General features: G+C 37.6%; 1 pseudogene across 1 annotated transcript; it reads right to left on the reverse strand.

The window, feature by feature from the left end:
• Nucleotides 1-5,549: 5,549 nt before the first annotated feature.
• On the reverse strand, nt 5,550-7,005 carry LOC309609450 (OTU domain-containing protein 1 pseudogene; annotated as a pseudogene). Its single transcript has one exon. The product of its transcript is annotated as an OTU domain-containing protein 1 pseudogene (transcript).
• Between the last annotated feature and the right edge of the window lie 1,511 nt (nt 7,006-8,516).

Below are 8,516 nucleotides of genomic sequence, written 5' to 3' on the forward strand. Positions count from 1 at the left end.
CAATATATGAACTTAAGATGTGTTTCCATTTATTCATGTTTCCCTTAATTTCTTTCAGCAATATTTTGTAGTTTGTATTGTACAAGTCTTTCACCTCCTTGGCTAATTATTGCTAAGCATTTTGTTACTTTTGATGCCATTTCAAATGAAATTGGTTTTGTAGTTTCCTTTTCAGATTGTTCATTGTTACTGTATAGAAATGCAACTGATTTTTGTGTGTTGATTTTTATTGTGCTCCTTTGTTGAATTAATTTATCAATTCTAAGTTTTTTTTGTGGTATCTTTAGGATTTTCTATATTTTACATTATATCATTTGCAGAGATAATTTTACTTTCTCCTTTCCAATGTGGACGATTTTATTTATTTTTCTTGCTTAATTGCTCTGGCTAGAACTTCCAGTACTGTGTTGAATGAAAGTGCCAAAAGTGGGTATCCTTGCTTCGTTTTGATCTTAAGTGAAAAGATTTTAGTCTTTCACCATTTAGTATGATATTTGTTGTGAATTTATTATTTATGGCTTTTATTACATTAAGGTAGTTTTCTTCTATTCCTAGTTTGTTGAGTGTTTTCAGCATGAATGTGTGTGTTCAATTCTGTCAAATTATTTTTATGCATCAGTGAGATGATCATGTGTTTTTTTCCCCTTCATTCTGTTAATGTGGTGTTTTACATTGGTTGATGTTCATATGTTGAACCATCCTTGCATTCCAGGAATAAATTTAATTTGCTTGTGGCATATAATCCTTTTAATTTGTATCTGAATTTGGTTTGCTAGTATTATATTTTGTTGAGAATTTTTGCATCAGTGTTTACAATGGGCATTGTGAGTAGTTTTCTTATAGTGCTTTTGTCTGGCCCTGGTATCAGGGTAATGCTGGTCTCATAGAGTTAGGGAGTGTTCTGTTTTCAAGTTTTTGGAAACACTTTACTATGACTGTTGTTAAGTCTTTAAATGATTAGTAGGTCTCAACAATGAAGCCATCAAGTCCAGGGTTTTTTCTTGGTCAGTAGGTTTTTCATTTCTGACTTAATCTCCTTAAAAGTTATCAATGTGTTTAGATTTTCTGTTTATTCATGACTCAGTTTGGGTAGGTTTTATGTTTCTAGAAGTTTGTCCATTTCATCTAGGTTATTCTATTTGTTGCCATGCAATTGCCCATAATATTCTATTATGATACATCTTATTTCTGTAGAATCAGTAGTAATGTTCCCACCTTCTTTTCTGATTTTAGTAATTTGAATCTTTTTTTTTTCAGTCCATCTACCAAAACATTTGTCCTCTTTGGTTGTTGTTATTTTCAAAGAACCAATTTTGGGTTTTGTTTATTATCTCTATTATTTTTCTATTCTCTCATATGTTTATCTCTGATCTAGCTATTATTTTTTTCTGCTAGCTTTGAGTTTCATTTGTTCTTTTTCTAGTTCCTTAAGTTGTAAAGTTAGGTTGTTATTTTGAGACATTAGTTATTAATATAATTATTTATAGGTATAAAATTTCCCCTTAGGACTGCTTTTACTATGTCACATAAATTTGAGTAGGTGGTGTTTTTGTTTTCATTCATCTCTAATTATTTCTAATTACTCTTCTAATTATGTCTTTGATCCATTTTTAAAAAGAGTGTGTTGTTAAATTTCCACAAATTTGTGAATCAATCAAAACAATTTATGGCCTAACATTTGGTCTATACTTGCTTGAAATGTCCCATATACACTTGAGAATAATGTTTATTCCATTGTTGTTGCATAGTGGGTGTTGTATATGTCTGTTAGATCTAGTTGGTTTGCTGTGTTGCTCAAGTCCTCTATTTTTTGTTTTGTTTTTTAAACTTATCTTCTGTTTGGATTTTCTATCTAATATCAACAGTGAGGTATTGAAATCTCCAAGTAATATTGTACAGCTGTCTATTTTCCCTTCAGTTCTATCTGTTTCTGCTTCATATATTTTGATAGCCTGTTATTAGGTATGTAAATGTTTATAACTGATCTATCTTATTATTGCTGTTTTGACCTTTCATTAATATGTAATATCCTTCTTTATCTCATGTTACCTCTTTTGATTTGAAGTCTATTTGTCTGATATTAGTATATCCACCCCAACAGCTTTGGTTACTCTTTGTATGGAATATCCTTCCTCCTTCAGGATTCTCTTTAGTATTTTTCATAGGGCAAGTCTAATTGTATTGAGCTCCTTAAGCTTTTTTTTTTTTTGAGAGTTTTTAAATTTCTTCCTTACTTTTGAAAGAGTTTTGCCAGAACTGTAATTCTTAGCTGTCAGGGATTTTTTTTTTCTTTTAGTGATTTGGATATATCAGGCTATAGTCTCCAAAGGTTTTGATGAGAAATCTGCTGTTATCTTATTGAAGATCTCTTATATGTAAAGAGTTGCTTTGCTCTTACTGCTTCCTAAGTTCTCTATGTCGTTGGCCTTTGACAAAGAAGCAGGAATAGTTGATTATATTTTTTCTCACTGTCAATCTCATTGAATTAATTCTATTTGGAATTTGTTGAGTTTCTTTGATGTTTATATCCATGTGTTTCTTCAAATTTGGAAAAATTGCAGCCATTAGTTCTTCAGACATTTCCCTTTCTCTTTCCTCTTCTGGGACTCCCACATTGCATGTATTGGTCTTCTTCATGGTGTTGCACAGGTACCTTTGGTTTTCTTCACTTTTCTTCAATCTTTTTTTTCCTGCCTCCTCATACTCAATACTTCCCATTGTTTTATCTTCACATTCACTTATTCTTTCTTCTGACTGATTCAATTGGCCTTCAGATTCCACTGTGAGTTTTTTTATATTTATTGTACTTTTCAGCTCTTGAATTACTTTTGGGTTTCTGCTTACGTTTTTTTCCCGTTATTGATATTTTCATGCTCTTATATGATTTATTGACTTTCTTCACACCTTCTTTTAGTTATTTTAACATTTTTATGATACTTGTTTTTAAATCTTTGTCTAGTATATACACCATGAGGTCGTTTTTTTTTTGCATTTTTACAATGTGTATCTATTTATTTTTTTAAAATCTTTATTAGAGTATAATTGCTTTACAATGGTGTGTTAGTTTCTGCTTTATAACAAAGTGAATCAGCTATACATAAACATATATCTCCATATCTCTTCCCTCTTGTGTCTCCCTCTCTCCCACCCTCCCTATCCCACCGCTCTAGGTGGTCACAAAGCACTGAGCTGATCTCCCTGTGCTATGCAGCTGCTTCCCACTAGCAATCTATTTTACATTTGGTAGTATATATAAGTCCATGCCACTCTCTCACTTCGTCCCAGCTTACCCTTCCCTCTCCCCATGTCCTCAAGTTCATTCTTTGGTTGGTCTGTGTCTTTATTCCCATCCTGCCGCTAGGTTCTTCAGAACCAATATTTTTTTTTAAGATTCCATATATGTGTGTTACCATATGGTATTTGTTTTTCTCTTTCTGACTTACTTCATGCCGTATGACAGACTCTACGTCCATCCACCTAACTACAAATAACTCAATTTCATTATTTTTATGGCTGAGTAATATTCCATTGTATATATGTGCCACATCTTCTTTATCCATTCATCTGTCGATGGGCATTTAGGTTGCTTCCATGTCCTGGCTATTGTAAATAGAGCTGCAATGAACATTTTGGTACATGACTCTTTTTGAATTATGGTTTCCTCAGGGTATATGCCCAGTAGTGGGATTGCTGGGTCGTATGGTAGTTCTACTTTTAGTTTTTTAAGGAACCTCCATACTGTTCTCCATAGTGGCTGTATCAATTTACATTCCCACCAACAGTGCAAGAGTGTTCCCTTTTCTCCACACCCTCTCCAGCATTGATTGTAGATTTTTTGATGATGACCATTCTGACTGGTCTGAGGTGATAGCTCATTGTAGTTTTGATTTGCATTTCTCTAATGATTAGTGGTGTTGAGCATTCTTTCATGTGTTTGTTGACAATCTTTATATCTTCTTTGGAGAAATGTCTATTTAGGTCTATCTCCCATTTTTGGATTCAGTTGTTTGTGTTTATGATATTGAGCTGCATGAGCTGCTTGTAAATTTTGGAGATTAATCCTTTGTCAGTTGCTTCATTTGCAAATATTTTCTCCCATTCTGAGAGTTGTCTTTTCATCTTGTTTATGGTTTCCTTTGCTGTTCAAAAACTTTTAACTTTCATTAGGTCCCATTTGTTTATTTTTGTTTTTATTTCCATTTCTCTAGGAGGTGGATCAAAAAGGATCTTGCTGTGATTTATGTCATAGATTGTTCTGCCTATATTTTCCTCTAAGAGTTTGAAAGTGTCTGGCCTTACATTTAGTCCTTTAATCCATTTTGAGTTTATTTTTGTGTATGGTGTTAGGGAGTGTTCCAATTTCATTCTTTTACATGTAGCTGTCCAGTTTTCCCAGCACCACTTATTGAAGAGGCTGTCTTTTCTCCACTGTATATTCTTGCCTCTTCTATCAAAGATAAGGTAACCATATGTGTGCGGGTTTATCTCTGGGCTTTCTATTCTGTTTCATTGATCTATATTTCTGTTTTTGTGCCAGTACCATACTGTCTTGATTACTGTAGCTTTGTAGTATAGTCTGAAGTCTGGGAGCCTGATTCCTCCAGCTCCGTTTTTCTTTTTTTTTTTTTAAAGTAAAATTACACATTTTATTCATTCATTCCATCAGCTGAGAATTGCTCAATTATACAAATACGATATTGTACAAAAAAATCACAAAATGTTACAAAATAAAAAAGTACAAACTGCATTACTTAATAAATACGACTAAAAGTAGTTAAAGTGGAAATGAGATAGGTTTTAGGTTGGAAACATTGTTTGACCCAGCAAACCATACAAGCTCTTGTATACAGACATTTTTATTTGTACATAATACAGGGCAATCCTATTTTGCCTTGTGAAAGAATTTAAAAGGAATAGACTATGAAGACAATATTCTTCTGCTGAAAAATAACTGCCAAGGTTGGTTGGGGGCATTTATGCCATTAGTTTTTCAATCTCTTGGTTGAATCCAAGAGGCTATATATAAAGCAGGAGGCTTATCTCGTCACAAAGTCTTCTATCACGTTACAATTATTTTTTCAACAAAATGACAAATATAAATAAAAACAATTGAGAGCACCAGACAATCTATTCTAAACCTCAACCAGAGTACAGAATAATCACTCTGCCATCAGCAAATATCAGACTTTCATTCAAGTAAGAGCTGGTACTATTCTTTAAAGGAAAAAGAAAATTCTTCCCATAACCTCCCCTTAAGTATTTTCTCTTTAAAAGGTTGACCATTTCTAGAAAAATAATGATTTTCCAAACAACAAATCTGTTTCATCAAAACGGAATGGGCCAATCATCTGGTAATATGAATGCATCAATATCCATTTTAAATAACTACTTACGAACTGTAAATTTCAAATTCAACAACAAAAAATACTAAATCACAAACTCTGTTCAAAATAATAAACTTCATATAAAGCACTTCTCTGGATTTACACCGGAAAGCTGTGTGTCAAAATGGAACACGTCATAGATGAAGATACACCAATTGTTAAAAATGTTGTGCAAAAATACATTTTTATAGAAAATAGATTACCAGGAATGAACAAAATTTACACTGTGAGAAATCAGCTTGCAAATTAAGTAGTGCCAACTTTATACAGCAAATGATAAATAGCAGTAGGATCACCCAAAGCTATCATGAAACATCACTTAGGTGCCCAGCAACCTTCAGCTCTGAGGAGAAAACATTCAAAAACATGATTAAGGCATTACACCTACAGTAAATCTACTTCAAAGTTTAAAAGTGCTATTACCCTGATTAGAGTTCACGTAATTCTCCAAACACAAATTAGGTCTGCAATTTTCCCAGGGTTGAGGGCTTCAGACACTTCAAGAGCATGCGTTTTGTTCAATATACATTTTGGATAGGGATATGGCCATGGACTTGGCGAGTTCTTCGTCGCGTTTTCTTTGCACTTGAGTCTGCCTGCACCAAGTGTCATACTCCGGATTCGGATAGGAGTGATCAAACACCGCGTCGTAATGTCCGTTACTGAGCCAACTGAGCCAAATGCTAGGCCTTAGGGAATCCTCTGGGCCCAAATAGTGAATCATGGTAGACACCGTGGGGCTCTCCAGCCTCCCGCCAGTAGTTAGATGTACATTCACGTTCAGCATCTGCCCCATGGCCAGAAGTTCAGGGTATCCGGCCCACGCCCCGTCCTGAGCAGCAGCGATGATAAACTCCCCCACGTCGCCCTCAATCAGGGGGCTAAAGTGGTCGAGGTGGTCGGCGATGTGGTGCACCGTCTGCTCTCGCAGCTCTCGGTGCAGGCTCTGGTCCCTGTACACTGCCTTGCTGACCGCTCGGTAGAGGCAGTTGCCGTCGGGAGTGATGTGAAATTGGTACTTGTTCCTCTGCCGCAGGTACTTGTCCTGCCTCTCCACCTCGGCCAGGTACAGGGCCAGCTTCTCGTCCTTGGGATCCGACCTGGAGACGATCGCCGCCTCGGCCGCGCCGCCCGGAACCGCCTCGCCGCTCCGCGCCGGAGGCCCCTCGGCCTCCGGGTCGGGCTGCCGCGGCTCGTCGGCGCTGGGAGGAGGGTCGCTGCGGTCACCGGCCCTGTCCCAGCCCCGGAGGCTCCTCTCCGCCGGGCGCTCCTCAGCCCACGGGCCAGGGCCGGCTTCCGGGCTCCCCAGGGGCGGCGCGGGGCCGCAGTGCTTGGCGGCGGCCAGGGCCTGGCGGTGTTCGCTTAGTCGGAAGTTTCTGTCGGGCCCCTCGCGGGCCGCGTCCAGGCCGGCGGGCTCGGGGCCGTCGGGCCTCAGCAGCTCCTCCAGGAGCCAGGCCGAGGAGCCCCGCCGCGGCGGGACCGGCGCGCCGGGCGGCGGGGCCAGCAGGAGGCAGCGGCCGCGGCCGCGTGGGGCGGCGGGTGCCGCGGCGCCGGGCTCCGGGCCGCCCCGTTTTTCTTTCTCAAGATTGTGTTGGCTATTTGGGGTCTTTTGTGTTTCCATACAAATTGTGAAATTTTTGTTCTAGTTCTGTGAAAAATGCCAGTGGTAGTTTGATAGGGATAGCATTGAACCTGTACATTGCTTTGGGTAGTAGAGTCATTTTCACAATGTTGATTCTTCCAATCCAAGAACATGGTGTATCTCTCCATCTATTTGTATCATCTTTAATTTCTTTCATCAGTGTCTTATAATTTTCTGCATACAGGTCTTTTGTCTCCTTAGGTAGGTTTATTCCTAGATATTTTATTCTTTTTGTTGCAATGGTAAATGGGAGTGTTTTCTTAATTTCACTTTTAGATTTTTCATCATTAGTGTATAGGAATGCAAGAGATTTCTGTGCATTAATTTTGTATCCTGCTACTTTACCAAATTCATTGGTTAGCTCTAGTAGTTTTCTGGTAGCATCTTTAGGATTCTCTATGTATAGTATCATGTCATCTGCAAACAGTGACCGCTTTACTTCTTTTCCGATTTGGATATCTTTTATTTCTTTTTCTTCTCTGATTGCTGTGGCTAAAACTTCCAAAACTATGTAGAAAAATCGTGGTGCGAGTGGGCAACCTTGTCTTGTTCCTGATCTTAGTGGAAATAGTTTCAGTTTTTCACCATTGAGGAAGAACTGTTTGCTGTGGGTTAGTCATATATGGCCTTTATTATGTTGAGGTAAGTTCCTTCTATGCCTACTTTCTGGAGGATTTTAATTATAAATCGGTGTTGGATTTTGTCGAAAGCTTTCTCTGCATCTATTGAGATGATCATATGGTTTTTCTCCTTCAGTTTGTTAATATGGTGTATCATAATGATTGATTTGCGTATATTGAAGAATGCTTGCATTCCTGAGATAAACCCCACCTGAGCATGGTCTATTATCCTTTTAATATGCTGTTGGATTCTGTTTGCTAGTATTTTGTTGAGGATTTTTGCATCTATATTCATCAGTGACATTGGCCTGTAGTTTTCTTTCTTTGTGACATCTTTGTCTGCTTTTGGTATCAGGGTGATGGTGGCCTCGTAGAATGAGTTTGAGAGTGTTCCTCCCTCTGCTATATTTTGGAAGAGTTTGAGAGGGATAAGTGTTAGCTCTTCTCTAAATGTTTGATAGAATTCGCCTGTGAAGCCACCTCGTCCTGGGCTTTTGTTTGTTGGAAGATTTTTAATCACAGTTTCAATTTCAGTGCTTGTGATTGGTCTGTTCATATTTTCTATTTCTTCCTGGTTCAGTCTCGGTAGGTTGTGCATTTCTAAGAATCTGTCCATTTCTTCCAAGTTGTCCATTTTAGTGGCATATAGTTGCTTGTAGTAATCTCTCATGATCCTTTGTATATCTGCAGTGTCAGTTGTTATTTCTCCTTTTACATTTTTAATTCTATTGATTTGAGTCTTCTGGCTTTTTTTCTTGATGAGTCTGGCTAATGCTTTATCAATTTTGTTTATCTTCTCAAAGAACCAACTTTTAGTTTTATTAATCTTTGCTATTGTTTCCTTCATTTCTTTTTCATTTATTTCTGATC

This window comes from Balaenoptera borealis (genome assembly GCF_965194805.1).
Source record: "Balaenoptera borealis genome assembly, chromosome: 1".
NCBI lineage: Eukaryota > Metazoa > Chordata > Mammalia > Artiodactyla > Balaenopteridae > Balaenoptera > Balaenoptera borealis.